The sequence below is a fragment of the Propithecus coquereli genome, unplaced genomic scaffold (genome assembly GCF_000956105.1).
Source record: "Propithecus coquereli isolate 6110/MARCELLA unplaced genomic scaffold, Pcoq_1.0 Scaffold4, whole genome shotgun sequence".
Lineage (NCBI taxonomy): Eukaryota > Metazoa > Chordata > Mammalia > Primates > Indriidae > Propithecus > Propithecus coquereli.
Window position 1 is genome coordinate 7,990,320 of NW_012149729.1, and position 14,443 is coordinate 8,004,762.

The window sequence follows — 14,443 nt, forward strand, 5'->3', positions numbered from 1 at the left end:
GCCTGGCCCATGAGTAGTTCTTCAACAAACATTTACTGTGTTTCTACTATGTATCCATACTCTGCTGGTCATTGGAGATGTAGCAATGAACAAAACAGACATGGTCCTTACCTTCAGGGAGCTCATTATAATATTTAGAGGAAAAACAGATAGTAAACAAATAATCACTCAAATAACTGTGTCATTGTAATTGTGATAAGTGCAAATGTACAGGGAGATTTGAGTATGTAGGGTGGGGAGATAATTCTCAACGGATTTTTCATGTTTCTATGCATCTTGCAAGCAGACCAACTACCCTTTGTTCTGAACTGCCTTTTTAAAGGAAGTTTGCTTAGCAGTTTTGGAAGATAGCATCTCCCTCCAGAGAAAAGCACAAGCATGCTTACTGCCCATTTATAAAAGATTCGGATTCCCTAAGCTCAAGGTTCCTCATCTCTAATACAACTCATTGTGCATGCAGGCTTCCATCTGAATCCATCTGTGTTGCCCCCATAACATGTGGGGATGAGAGAAACTAATGCAAATATGCTGATGCTCTTGTTGCATAATGTGCCATGAATCATAAAATCCTTTGTCTCTGAATCAGGGGTCTCATGTTTTCTGCCAGCATTCATAAAACTAGATAGCAGGATAACTTGCTAACTTGGCAGTGGGGCAGAATCATAGGCCCATTACAAAGAGAATCAATTCTAGGAAGTGACATTTAAGCCTCTAGTTTAGCCTTGCTCCAATTCATTTTTAAAATAAATTTTATTATAAAATGTTTCAAATATGCAGACAAGAATGGCGATTAATAAACACCTGCATGTCTACATCCCAGCTTTATCAAATGCTTCCATATTTGCTTTAGATCTGATGTCTATGAATGAAGCATCACATGTGCAGCTGAAGTTCCCTGTGTCCTCTTCCCTGATCTCATTCTCCTGGGTCTGTCCCTCCTCACCTCCCTAGAGGTAGACATGCTCATGAATTTAGTGGGTATCATTCTGTGGTGGTTTTTCCCTCAATCAGGTATTTTCATCAACAACAGTTTACATGTAAATGGATGTACAAGGTGATTAAGAACCTTGGTGCTCAAGCACATATTTCACTGGGTAAGGAGCAGACAATATTGCCAATGATAAATGGAGGCTTTCGGCAGAAGATCAATTAAACTGCCTCTGAGTTATAATCTGGCTTCAGCTTTCCTGTGAGTTTACAAATGCTTTGTCAGGGAAGTCAGGAGGCAAGGCCATGAATGAGTCCTGGGAAAACACTGGTCCACCACAGTAGGTACTAGAATGTGGATCAGGTTGGAGACATCCAACAGAAACAAGATAAAGGAGGGTGAAGGTGGGTTTCCTTGTGTGTTCTGATCCTAGGCTCACTTTGGCTAACTTCTCTCTCTCTGGATTAGGTTGAAATAGTGTACTTTTGTGGGGTGAGATGGTATCTTCAGATGGTCCAAGTAGATAGATGTTCCTCACCCTAGGCATGGAGGGGAGAGCAGGAACTTCATCTGAACATGGCCAAAGTAAGCCAAGTGCAGATACAGACCTGAGCCAGGTCACACTCAAACCTCAGGTTATAAGACAGTACAGTGGCAGCAGGTATTTCATTCTTGATGACCCCCAATGGGTCCTATCTCTCAAGGCACACAGTGCTCCAATCTGGATGTATTTTCCTCTTTACCAGGTGCATAGGTGTCATCCTGCTGTCTCCCTTCCTCATCCTCCTGGAGATTCCTTTAGTATCCTGTGTTGACTCTTCTTGAGATCTCCTGTTTTATATTTTCAGTGTTCAGTGACTTTCTCTCTCTCTCTCTTGATTTACTCAATTTATAGAATATATTGTCCAGAGTTTCCCAAGAAAAGATATCCAGGAGGTAATTTTTTGCAACTGTACGTATCTGAAAACATCTTTATTTGACCATCTTTTTTGGTTGATAGTTTGGATGCATATAGAATTCTAGATTGGAATTAACTTTCATTCAGAATTTTGAAGGCATTTCTCCATTGTCTCTAGAATGTTTTGGGTATGTTCCTGTCAGGAACAGCCAAATGGAAGAAATGTATAGGGCAAGACATGTGGGAAAGTGTGTGGCACCTCCATGCCCTCTTTGGGCATGCCACCCTCTCGGCACCTCCATGTATTCATTGGCCCTTGGTGATGGACTCAGTCTCCAGGCCCTGTTATCTCCCAGAATTGGGGCAGAAAGTTCCGACCCTTTAATCACATGGTTGGTGTCTGTGACCACCAGCACCCATCCTCCAGGAGGTACCTAATTAGCATAAACTCAGGTATGGTTGAAAGGAGCTTATTATGAATAAAATTATGAAAGAACTCTCACCCCTATGACTCAGGAAATTCCAAGGGTTTTAGAAGCTCTGTGCCAGGAACTGGAGACGAAGACCAAATCTTAATACGTATTTCCTATTACCATACATCACAGCATCACAAGCCGGTAGGCCCTTCCATTTTGGTAAATCATGTTTTTCAGTTCTGAGAAATTTTCTTAAATTATTTCATTGATGCTTTTCATTCTTCCACTTGCCCTGTCCCTTTTTTTTTTTTTGCTATAACTCAGTTATTTGGATTTTCCACCTCTTAAATTGATGCCCTCATTTTTAAAAAAATCTTTTCATTTCTATACTTACATATCTTTTTTGCTCTAATTTTTGAGTAACATCCTTGACAAACCTTACTACTGAGTTTTCCCTGTCACTTCTTTTCTGCTCATGTTTATGAGTGTTTGACTAAATAGTTACATTTTACTTTGGGAAGATCTGACTGGGCCATTTTATGTTTCTCATCTCGTACTGGTCAGAATCCCCAGTGTAGACTCTCCTGACCTTCGTCCAGAAGAGGAAAGGGCAGGCTAGTGGTATTTTAAATGCCAAGTGGAGAAAGAGGGCTGGATGTCTAAGGACATCTTAGTTGCTTCCAAGTTTTGACAATCATGAATAAAGCTGCTATAAACATCCATGTACAGGTTTTCGTGTGGATATAAGTTTTCAGCTCCTTTGAATAAGTACCAAGAAGTATGATTAATGGATCATATAGTAATTTATGTAAATATAATACATTTAATTTTGTAAGAAACTGTCAAACTGTCTTCCAAAGTGGCTGTACCATTTTGCATTCCTACCAGCAATGAGAGATCTTGTTGCTCTACATCCTTGTCAGCATTTGGTGGTGTCAGTGTTCTGGATTTGGGCCATTCTTATAGGTATGTGGTAGTATCTCACTGTTGTTTTAATCTGTGATATACAGTGTTGAGCATCTTTTCATATGGTTATTTGCCATCCGTGTATCTTCTTTGGTGATGTGTCTTTTAAGGTCTTTGGCTCATTTTTAAATGGTTGTGTTCTTATTGTTGAGTTTGAGGTCTATTTTTCAAAAACATAAGTCTAAGTCTAATAATTCTTTTATTTTCTGATACAGTTAAAGTAATTTCTAGGCTGATGAGTCTCCTGAATAAATCCAGTGCTCGTGGGAGGGAAGGATAGCCCAAGGAAATGTAAGAAATGACAAGACACATTTTAGTCAAGTTTAATTTTCTCTTGCCTCTTGCCCTTCCTTTCAGAGAATTCTTGGGTTTCACTTTTACTTCCCCTATAGAGGTGCTAACGAGTGCAGGGGGCGGGGAAAGGGAGAAAAAAGTACTTACATACTTATATAATTTAAGATGTGTAACTCTTGGAATGTTCCAATTTTGTAATTAAGCAAAATACTAAATTTATTTTTGTTAATTTTAGTGGAAGAAATAAGAAAGAGAATATATTAAAAAGTTATGAAACTTGTACTGATGCCAGATTAAACACTGCAAATCATGGCAATGGCTGTACTGAGGTGAAGTGTCTTGTAGTTTGGGTGTGTAATAGGGACTGAGCTGGGAACCAAAACAGTGGTTAGCCTGGAATGGCTCAGGAGAATTTATTGTAACTCAAATTTGCATGCAAACCAAGCAGGCAACTCTGGCAGATCTGAGACAGGAATAAAAGACTATATTTTTATGACAGAGGAGGTTACATTTCATAAAAATTATCCTGCAATTTGCTGTGCTTATTGTCACATGTAAAATCCTATTGTGAGGTAGACAGGAAGTTTTGAGGAAGCTGAGATTCTGTGTAATCAAAACTTATACACATATTTTTGGACTGCAAGTTCAGAATTGTTTTTACAAGTATCTAGAGCCTACTGGAAGGCAAGAATGGCCTTTTGGGGCTTTCTTTGGCTGGGCTGGAGGAAGCTGGGATCTGGGGAGTGGAGCTCTGGGGAAGTAGAGGGGAAAGAAGAGTGAGAAGAAACAGGAACAGGCAGAGGTTTTTCTCACCCTCTGCTTCTCACAAGAAAAGGGAAACTGGGTTTCCCAGGCCTAGCGGGTGAAACTGCAGGGGGCTCAGAGTCCTGGTGGTTAGAGCAAGCCCTTGCACCAGCGCAGGCAGAAGTGCCAGCAGCCTGAAAGGGCTTTGACCCTAGGGTGCTACAAATCTTAGAAACCAGGAAAACCAAGCCTAAGCCCTGGGAGAGGTGTATGTACCAAAATTCAGGGTGCAGAGTGACGGGAGTTGAAACATTGGAAGCAAGATAAGTAAATAAATTGCTGGCCAAGTGTCTGAGAGAAGGATCCCCCGTTGTCTTCTACCGTTTAAGAAGGGTTTGCTCTAACACCGCTACAGGGAAATAAACAGGGGGATGAGGTGGTAACTAGGGGAGGCAGAAACCACACAGGGTGGCCATGGAAGACCTCTCCAAGGAATGCCGTTTGAGCTGAGGTCTGACAGGTGAAATGAGCCAGCCCAGCGATGGAGCTGGGGGCAGGAAGAGGGAAAGAAATGTGCAGGGAAGAAATGGGTCAGGTTCCGGCTTCCACTCTGATAGTTCTAAGTCGTTTTCCCGCACAGCTTACTGTACAATTGGAAAGGTGATCCGTTATAGAAGAGTGTTACGTGTTGGAGAAATGGGTAGGATTCAGTTTACATGGATCAAAAAATGCAATAAGATCACTTCTGCCCTCATCTTCATCACTATTCAATGATATTTTCTTATGCCTCGTTTTGATTGACTTCTATCAAACACATTTCTGACAACTTTCCTTCTACTTCCCACTAATCCTTTCCCACTGTTTTCTCTTATGAGATGCCTTAGAAATGACCTAGACCAGCTGTTTCTAAACCTGATTACAATTCAGAATTATGAGAGGGGTGGGAGGAGGGTCCTAGATTCTTCAGATCTTGGGTGGGATGCAGGTGTCTGCATTTTAAGGCACTGCATGTGATTTTAATGCAGCAGGCTTAGTGCCCTAATCTTAATCAGTGATTCTCAAATTATTCAGCAAAACATTGGTTCCAGGAGATATCACCAGTGCTCCAAGAATAAAGCATTCTCTGGATAAGCTTGAGAAAATGTCTCAGATTCTCCTCTTGGCATTTCACAAGCCACTCTAGGATATTAAAGACTCTGAGACATACTGAAGTGAATAAGAGTCTACACTTTGTCTAATAGCTAAACAAATGGAATCATTTGTGAAAGGAGAATATTTTTCTTAGCTTCACCCAGGACAGTTTTCCCTAAACAATAGTATGGAAAGCATTGATCTAGAAAAACTGTTTTAATTAATTTCCACGGAGATATACACATATATATAAAATTCTATTAAATGTAATGCAGGGAAAGATGTTTCTTCACTTAAGAAAGCAGCCTCAGAGAAGGCATTTAGTCCTAGGTGCAAATACAACTGTGATCAACTCAACAGCTCGTCCTGAACACCTTCTGTATACCAGCTGTTCACCTCTGCTCTTTCTTCAAGGCTCTATCTAAAACCTCTATGCTGTCTCTCAAATTTACACCTCGAGAATCAGCCTGTCCCACATTTCTAGCTGTTTATAAAACAGATCCACCTGGATATCCTAGGCTTACTTTCCAACACAGAAAACAAAATTCACATTCCTTTCCAGTCTCTCACTGTGAGTTCTCTTCTTGACTTCCCCACTTGTGTTGGTGACTGCTATTGTCCTAGTGATATAAATCTCAAAACCTTGTGGTAACCTTTGCTTCCTCGCCCCTTTGGAAATTCAAATTCTTTTGCCAATCACTGTGGAATCCCTCAGAATCATTTCTTCCTTCCCATTTTTCCTGTTAATGACCGTATTTTTTGTCCTCCTTACTTTACACATAGATGATTTCAGTGGTCTCCTATCAGAATTTTCACTGCACAGAGACTGTTTTCTCCCTCCTCTACTGGGTTGTTTAAGAATCTACATGGTTTCCTATGGTCTATTGGATTAAGAGAGACAATTTTTAAAAATAAGATCTTTTAGTAACCAGTTCCATTTGCTAAAGAAATTTCTTCTTCACCTTTCTCCAAACTGCACTCGGTTCATGTTATACTTGCCATGCTTTGTGACATTGCTAAATTTCCTCCATGTCTCCAAAGGCCCTTCTCAATCTCAAGCAAAAGCCATTTGGACCATTCTCCATTTTAGTGCACATTATTATAGAATCATCAGGAGGGTTTGTTAAAACACAGATTGATAGCATGCAGAGTTTCTGATTAAGTAGGGGGTCAATAATTTGCAACATCTCTAACAAGTTCTCAGCTGCTGTTGGACAGAGAGGCCCTTTCAGAATCACTGACCTAGACCAACAGTTCTCAGCCCTGAGTTCCACATTAGGATCCCCTGGTAGAGTGGATGCTGTGGCTCTGCCCAGATCTCCCTTGCAGGAGGAGACACTCATTTTCCCCAGCTGCTGCGTGTTGGGTGCTGATGGCTCACAGCTGAATTCCTGAGAATTATCCTTGTATATACCCTCTGTAATGTGCCATCCAGATTAAGATTCAAAAAACAAACAAACACCTCTGGCTCTCTAGGAAGTTCCACTGTGCTCCTTTCAAGACAAGTCACTGAAAGGTGATGTCTATTGCCATAAATTAGTTTTATCTGTTCTCAGAATTTTAAAAATCAAATTGTTCAGTGTAGACTTGTCTGTCTTCTTTCACTCAATAAAATGTTGATGATATTCATCTATCTTGTTCCATGTGTCAGTTTTTTTAATTGCTGTGTAGTATTCCATTGTATCAATGCCCCACAATTTATTCTCCTATTGGGGGGAATTTGTGTTGTTTCCACTTGTTGGATATATGCATTGTTAATATCTTCACTCAATCTGTGGCTTGTATTTTTACTTCCCTTGGTAGTGTCTTTTAATTATCCTAATTTTAATTAAGTCAAAATTATTTTTTTCTTTTATGATTATTTTTTTGTGTCCCTTTAAGAACTCTTTACCTAAACATCAGGTTTTAAAAGATACTTGTGCCAAGGACTCACTTAGACCAATTAAATCAGGGTTATGGCATTTTTTCCAAAAAGCTCCTCAGGTGATTCTAACATGCAACTAGGTTTAAGAACCAGATGATTCAGATTGGGAGATTCTTGAGGGTGGAGGTGGTGACTTCTCTTTGCTTATGTAGCTCAGGACTCACTCCCTGACACAGTGGTGCTTGATAAATACCTGATGATATTTGATGAATTTAATTTATCTTCCCGGATCACTTCAAGTTCTACTCTATGAAATCCTTCCTCACCATATGACTATCAATAGTCTCATTCTCAGACTATTTTTCCCTATAGGTGCTTCTCAGTTGTTTTAAGTATTTATATCTTCTCTCTCCAACCAATTTGCAAAGCTGTTAGGATAGAGAATGTTTAAGGGAGCCCTTATTCTCCCATCCTATTTCTACGGGGAGATTTGGCTCCATCTCTGGAAGAAACAGTGCCTTAGTCCATTTGAGCTGTTAAAACAAAATGCCATAAGCTGGATGGCTTATAAATAGAAATTTCTCAGTTCTGGTGGATGAGAAGTCCAAGATCAGGGCACAGGCAGATTTGGATGTTTGGCACGGGCTTTCTTGTTCATAGATGTTGTCTTCTTGTTGTGTTCTTTCATGGGGGAAGGCATAAGCTAGCTCTCTGGGGTCTCTTATATGGAGACTATTCCCAATGCTGAAGACCCCACCCTTGTGACCTAATCAACTCCCCCAAACCCTGCCTCCTAGTACCATTTCCTTTGGGGTTAGGATTTTAACATGAATTTTGTGGGAGACAAATATTTACACCATAGCAAACAGTTTCGGAATATTATTTCCACCTCCTCTCTCCATCCCCTCACCTGCCCTCTCCCCTGTCTTCCCTCCCTGAGAAGTGCTGGTAGAGAGAGTACAGTGGACTTCCCACTCCATAGACAGTGAAGACCAGGATTCCTCTTATTCTCTCTCTTCCCCTACCTACTGTACACATTAGTAAGACAATGCCAGAGCTCTCCCTTGGCCTCTTCCTCTATGTAGTTAATTTACAAAGTTGAGTTAACCAACCAAACTTCTCTACCTATCTGCATTTAGTTGGGGATGTCATATCCATGCAGATCCCTAGGTCCGGGGTTATCAAAGGATGACAAGACCGTCACTCAATATTGAAAATAAAATGGTAAAACCAAATTGATTGCTGTCTACAGCTAGTCTCTCTGAGCAGACTGCTAACTTACATAAGGTTTCAAGGAAGCATGGAATTCAGGGATTGGTGGAGTTGCAGTGGCTGAAGAGCTTCAACACCACCTGTAGAAATGTGGTTACACAGATGGGGCAGTTGTTGATCAGTTGTTAGCATAGCATATTTATTGGGGTGAGTCTGTGATTGGCTGACTTTCAGAAGTCAGCTGATGCTGATTGTAAACAACGTGTAAAAGCTGTTCATTGAGGAAAATTGTTGATGACTTGACCAGGTTCCAAAGTGGTTCTCAGCGCCACTTACTTGGTACAGCTGGAGGACAATCAGGCCCTTCCTTGGGATGTGGGACTTTGTTTTTATTTTCTCATTCAGCTTTTCCGGTAATAAAGCTGGTACTGTCCTTTTATCATCTTCAGACTTCTTGTCTACATTTTTCCCACTGGTTAGAAGCTGGAGAGAAGTGATTGGTGCTCCCGAACTTCTCCAGGCAAGGAGAATTAGGGCTGAAACAGACCATGTTACAGCTGGAAGGAACTTAACCAGTTTTTTCAGTTTATAGGATTTTTAACCATTTTAAAATAATACAACCACCTCTTTAAGAAGAAAACTTAATGTAACCTAAGAACTAGTGTCTGCCTCCCTTTTATCCAGGACATAGGGAGAAAGCAGATGTTTTGATCTTACATCCTAAGATGGTACTTGGAAGCTGTATTTTGGCATCTCCTGATCTTCTGCATTGATTCTGGGTCCACTGTGCACATTGTTTGCTATACTGCTCATTGCCTCTTTGAAACCCTGTGCACAGGCCCTGGGATACGGTCCCCTCACCCTGAACCTAGGTAGGGGAGGAGAATGTGGAGTTAGTAACTGTGAGTCCACTGTGCTGTCCCTTCAGCCTCTGGAGCATCATCACACCAGGTAGCCAGGTGTTCAGACTTAGATCATGGGCAGGAAAATTTAAAGACCCCATTCCTGAGTCCAATGGAAAAACCACCATGAAAGGCAAAACCTCCAGGAAGGGTTCCCTTGCATACTATTCCGAGTCCTTCCTGGCGCCCCTGCCCCCACCCTTACCCCTCTTCACTTGAGCTTCTACCCTCCTTTAAGGGAATCCCAGTTAACCTCAGGCATTGATTTTGCTCAGGGGTGGCGTTTTCTCTCCACAGCTCTCACCTCTCTACAGCTGAAGCATTTGGCTTCCTCCTCTGCCTCACACATTTTCATGTGCATATAAGTCACTCAGAGGAAAAAGGCAGATTCTGGTTCAGCAGGTCTTAGGTGGGGCTTGAGATAATGCATTTCTACCAGGTCCCAGTGATGTCCATACTGTTGATCTGCCACCACAGTTTGAGCAGGAAGCTTCTCCTAACATTTCTTATGCAAGGGACTCATCAGGATAAACAGGGGAGGTTGCTGGCATGACTAAGTCCATGACACAGTGCAGAGTCAGCAGGCAAGGTAGAATCTAGGCTGGGCTTGGGGTCTACATATCAGGTCCCCTTTTGACCTTTTACTGCTGTCAGTTGCAGTACCTACGGCCCCCATTATGACATTAGGCAGCTACAGGTACTTTGCCTTCATGGACCCCTCCTCCACAAAAAATATGAAAAATTACATTTTATGACTGCATTGGCATAAAGATGAGTGTTATCTAGCCTGAATTCATTATGATATGTAATTATATATATATATTAATATTTTTTCTGATTTTCATAGAAATGAAAGTTAAAAGTTATTTCTGGGCCCCTACAAGTATCCCACGCCCCAAGTACCATGCCTAAGGGAGAAGTTAACTGTGGTGGGCCTGCCTGTTGGACCAAGCACACATCTGCCACGAGGAAAGTATTTTTCAGAGATGGTCTGTCTAAATTACCAAGAAGGATAAAAATATTTTCTTAATTGCCTTAAATTTGCAAAGCATCTCCCTTTCCGTGGCACTCCATTAATATTCAGTGCAGGAATTAATTCAATTTGCTCATTCCCCCTCCCTGCTGCTTTCCAAATTGTGCTCATTTGGATTTGTCATGAATAAAAGAAAAGGGTATAATATTTTAATGGCTGCATCCTTAATTACAAAAAGAGGAGCTTTGAGACTCTTCTCCAAGAAGAGCTTGATTACATTTTTAGTCAAGGGCCGGTAGTTCTGCTGCATTTCCATCTACAGGCATTTTATTCTTACAGCTACAGTGATATATGAAACAGAGGCAAGTGGAGCTGCTCTGGCTGAAGTGGGGGCTGGGGTCCTGTCTGTGTGACGTCTCCTCCATAGCTCCTGGGAGACACCTCTGAGGAAAACCAGGACTCTGCAGAACCAAATTTTTGAGCCACCGATTAAATCAATAACCCCTACCACACTTTACTGATAAAGAATCAGAGGGCCAGAGAGTGGGATTGTGTCTTCTATTGTTTAAATCACAAAGTGTGACGTGTTTCCAGGTATACTTATTAGCTTACTTGCCTTCCTTCTAGACAGAATGATGACTTACTTTGTTACTCTGAATGTCTTTGATCCCAGAACCACTCCCTGATTTCCTGGAGAAATAAAAGAAAGGCCGGAATAGAATTGTCAAGGTGAACAATGTCTCGCTACCCAGGAAGAAATAATATTAGTGCGTAGGTACTTAAAACAACTGGGGTCAGGGCTGGTTCTAAACACTTGACACGTGTTAGCCTGTACGCTCCATGAGGTGCAGAGAGTTTCAGGAATTGTCCAGGGCTACTTGTTACTCAGTTGTGGAGTTAGGCCATTGGCCTAGCCAATCTGCCTCTAGGTCTGGCTCCTAGCCTCTCTTTGATGGGGTTAGCCCCAAAATTTGCATCCCAGTATTGGCTTTGTCTGCTTCAGAGAAGAAATTCCCCCATCCCTCCCCACCGCCCGCCCCCCGTACTTAGCTTATGTTGCCTCTCCAAAGAATTGAGGAACCTTACACATTTTTCCTTGTCTAGTGATACTGCTCACCTTACTTTCAAAGTCCATTTCCAGATAAGAACTTCAGGTCATGATCCAGTTGCTCCCCATGTTTGTGCTCATGGGGGAGTGAATTTGATATAGAACTGTCCTGCGGGCTCAGAATGTAGCTCCTGGAGGCTGCTGTGGAGGCAGAGCTGGAGCCAGGTTAAGGCTGTCTGTGGTCCTCAGAGACTTTGCTGTCTGTTCCCCCACAGCCTTTCCCCACCTAGACACACCCTCCATGCCTGGAGGCTATGTCTGCATCTCAGCACTGAGCCCTTCCAACCTGACCAATAAGTCAAGCTGCATCCCTGCCCAGAGAGCTGTGCAACACACAGAGCTCCTGTCGCCACCAAGCTTGATGCCTCCCTGTCTGTGGGAGGCAGTTGACTCCTTGGACAGAAGACAGTCTCTCAGGCGGCCTGGCTAGAGTCAATGCTGGTCCTATTAGTTACTAGATTGGAGGCATTGAGTAAGCAATTTAATTCACTTGTGCTTCCTTTTTCTCATCATTAACCTAGAAAATAATTATATTAAGTTCCTGTGTCACTTACCTGCTGTAAAGAATGAATGAAATAATACATGTAAAGCACTTAGAACAGTGCCTGATTCATAGTGAAGAATTAATCAATGGTAGCTTTTATTAACATGAGATGGTTGGTACCAGGAAAGAAGAAAAATGATCCCCTATTATAATTTGAGCATATTTTAACACTAGAATTGTCCCGGTATCTTTCACCACTGAGTGGACCCTCTTCCATTGAGGATAAAAGTCCCCATCCACTTATGCCCACTTACAGTTGGGTGGGGACAAAGCAGAGGCCCAGTTGGCCACATTAATTTCCTGGGAGTTGTCAAACTCACTCACCCCATGAAGCTGACTCCACTATGTCTGTTAATCATAGTCGGGGTTCTATTACCAAGTCACGTCTGATTCGCTGGCTTCACCTCCATCAGCAGGAAACCCATGTATTACTGCGTGGACAGACACTCCCAACTCCGTGCTCAGTTTTCCTCATCAGCACTCCACCAGGTATGTTCCTGGCTTTGTCCTGTTCTATCTGAGATTTTGCACTACTCCTAAACAATGCCCTTTTACAGCTTGGCCTTCCTGCCTTACCCATTTTCTTTTCTTTTAAACAATTTTTTGTTGTGAAATATACCACACCTAAACCTGTGTTGCAGTGCACACTGTGATGTACTGCTTGATTCCCTTCAGGAATGAAGGACTCTGTCCCCACTGCTGGGAGCATTGCCAGCAAGAAGCCTTCAGTTGTCAGCCCCGTGTGGATGGCCTCAGCTGGAGAGAGCAGCTTTGACCAAGGTCAAGACCTTCTCCCAGGTGGGCTATATGCCATGACTGATCAGTGTGGCTGTATAAAGACCTGTCCCCCATCACCAAATTAGGATAACTTGGAGGGGCCATCCCAGCTTCAAAACTCCCTGTGTGGTTGGCTGAGACCTCCCTTGACACTACGCTGCTGATCAGCTTCTTTCCCTATCCAGTTCTGCTTTCTTCAATTCCCTTTCACAGTTGTTGATTCCAAGAACGTTCCCAAATAAATTTCTTGTACAATAATCTCCATCTCAGAGGCTGTTTCCTGGGATCTCAATTTGTGATAGTATATAAAGCATTTGCTTTATTGAGTACCTATCATGTTTTTTGCCACTGTCCTTCTACCACTCCCTTAACAAACTTAGCCATGGTCAGTATTTCTATCCTTGAAATGAAGGCTGCTTTTAAATTCCAAAGAAATCTTGGGGGCCTAGGCATTTGAATTGTGCATTCTAGTGAGGGAAAGATTCAGATGTTTCAAGGGCAAAGTCTTAATCATACAACAGTGCCTTCTAAATTTGCCATGAGACATCACTGGAGTACGTCATAATTTCATAGTTATGCATCAGGGCATATTTTATATGGTCTATTTGTGTAGTTAAAAATAAGAAAATGTATGTTTCAGTTTTCAAGAACCAAATGAGTAATTAACTACAGATTCCCTTGGCCTTAAATATATAATTAAATGTGTGTACATGATATAGTATACACATAAGAACCACCTTTAATTATTGAAATAAATAACCAGTATTCTTTTGGGAAATCATTTGTTTAAATTTGATATTGAAGTACCATATTTCTGTGTGTCAATGTATTTTTCTATTTACAAGCCTGTGTAAACGTGAAGTGTATCTTCAGTGAACTGTGTACCAATGAAGCAAATAAAGAAAAAAGACACAAAATATTTGACAAGTACTTTGAAGCCCACCGTGTGCTCCCCCCAACCATTGCATACTCTTCCCTGCCCTCACCCCAGGTAACTACTATCTTGAATTTTGTGTTAATCACTGTTTTGTTTTTCTTTATATTTTTATCCCCCCCACACACATACACACACACATATTTTTTTTCTTGGATTTGAACTTTAAAAAATGCATTCTTGGCCGGGCGTGGTGGCTCACGCCTGTAATCCTAGCACTCTGGGAGGCCGAGGTGGGAGAATCACTTGAGCTCAGGAGTTCAAGACCAGCCTGAGCAAGAGCGAGACCCCATCTCTACGGAAAATAGAAAAATTCGCCCGGCATTGTGGCGCATGCCTGTAGTCCCAGCTACCTGGGAGGCTGAGGTAGGAGGATCGCTTGAGCCCAGGAATTTGAGGTTGCCGTGAGCTAGGCTGACGCCACGGCACTCTACTCAGGGCAACAGAGTGAGATTCTGTCTCAAAAAAAAAAAAAAAAAGAAATGCATTCCCAGACTGTATATATTCTTCTGGAACTCAGTCCTTTCCTTGAATGCTATGTTTTTGTGATTAGCACAAAGGCTGGCACAAAGGATGATCCATACACATTTGTTCTCATTTTTCTTTTCATAATAACAGAGCTGCCTCTCAGTCCTCAAAAGGAACCAACCTCACTGATACTTTGATCTCAGACTTCTGGTCTCCAAAAAATGTGAGAGAACAGATTTCTGTTGTTGAAGCCACTTTATCACAGCAACCCTATGAAACTAATA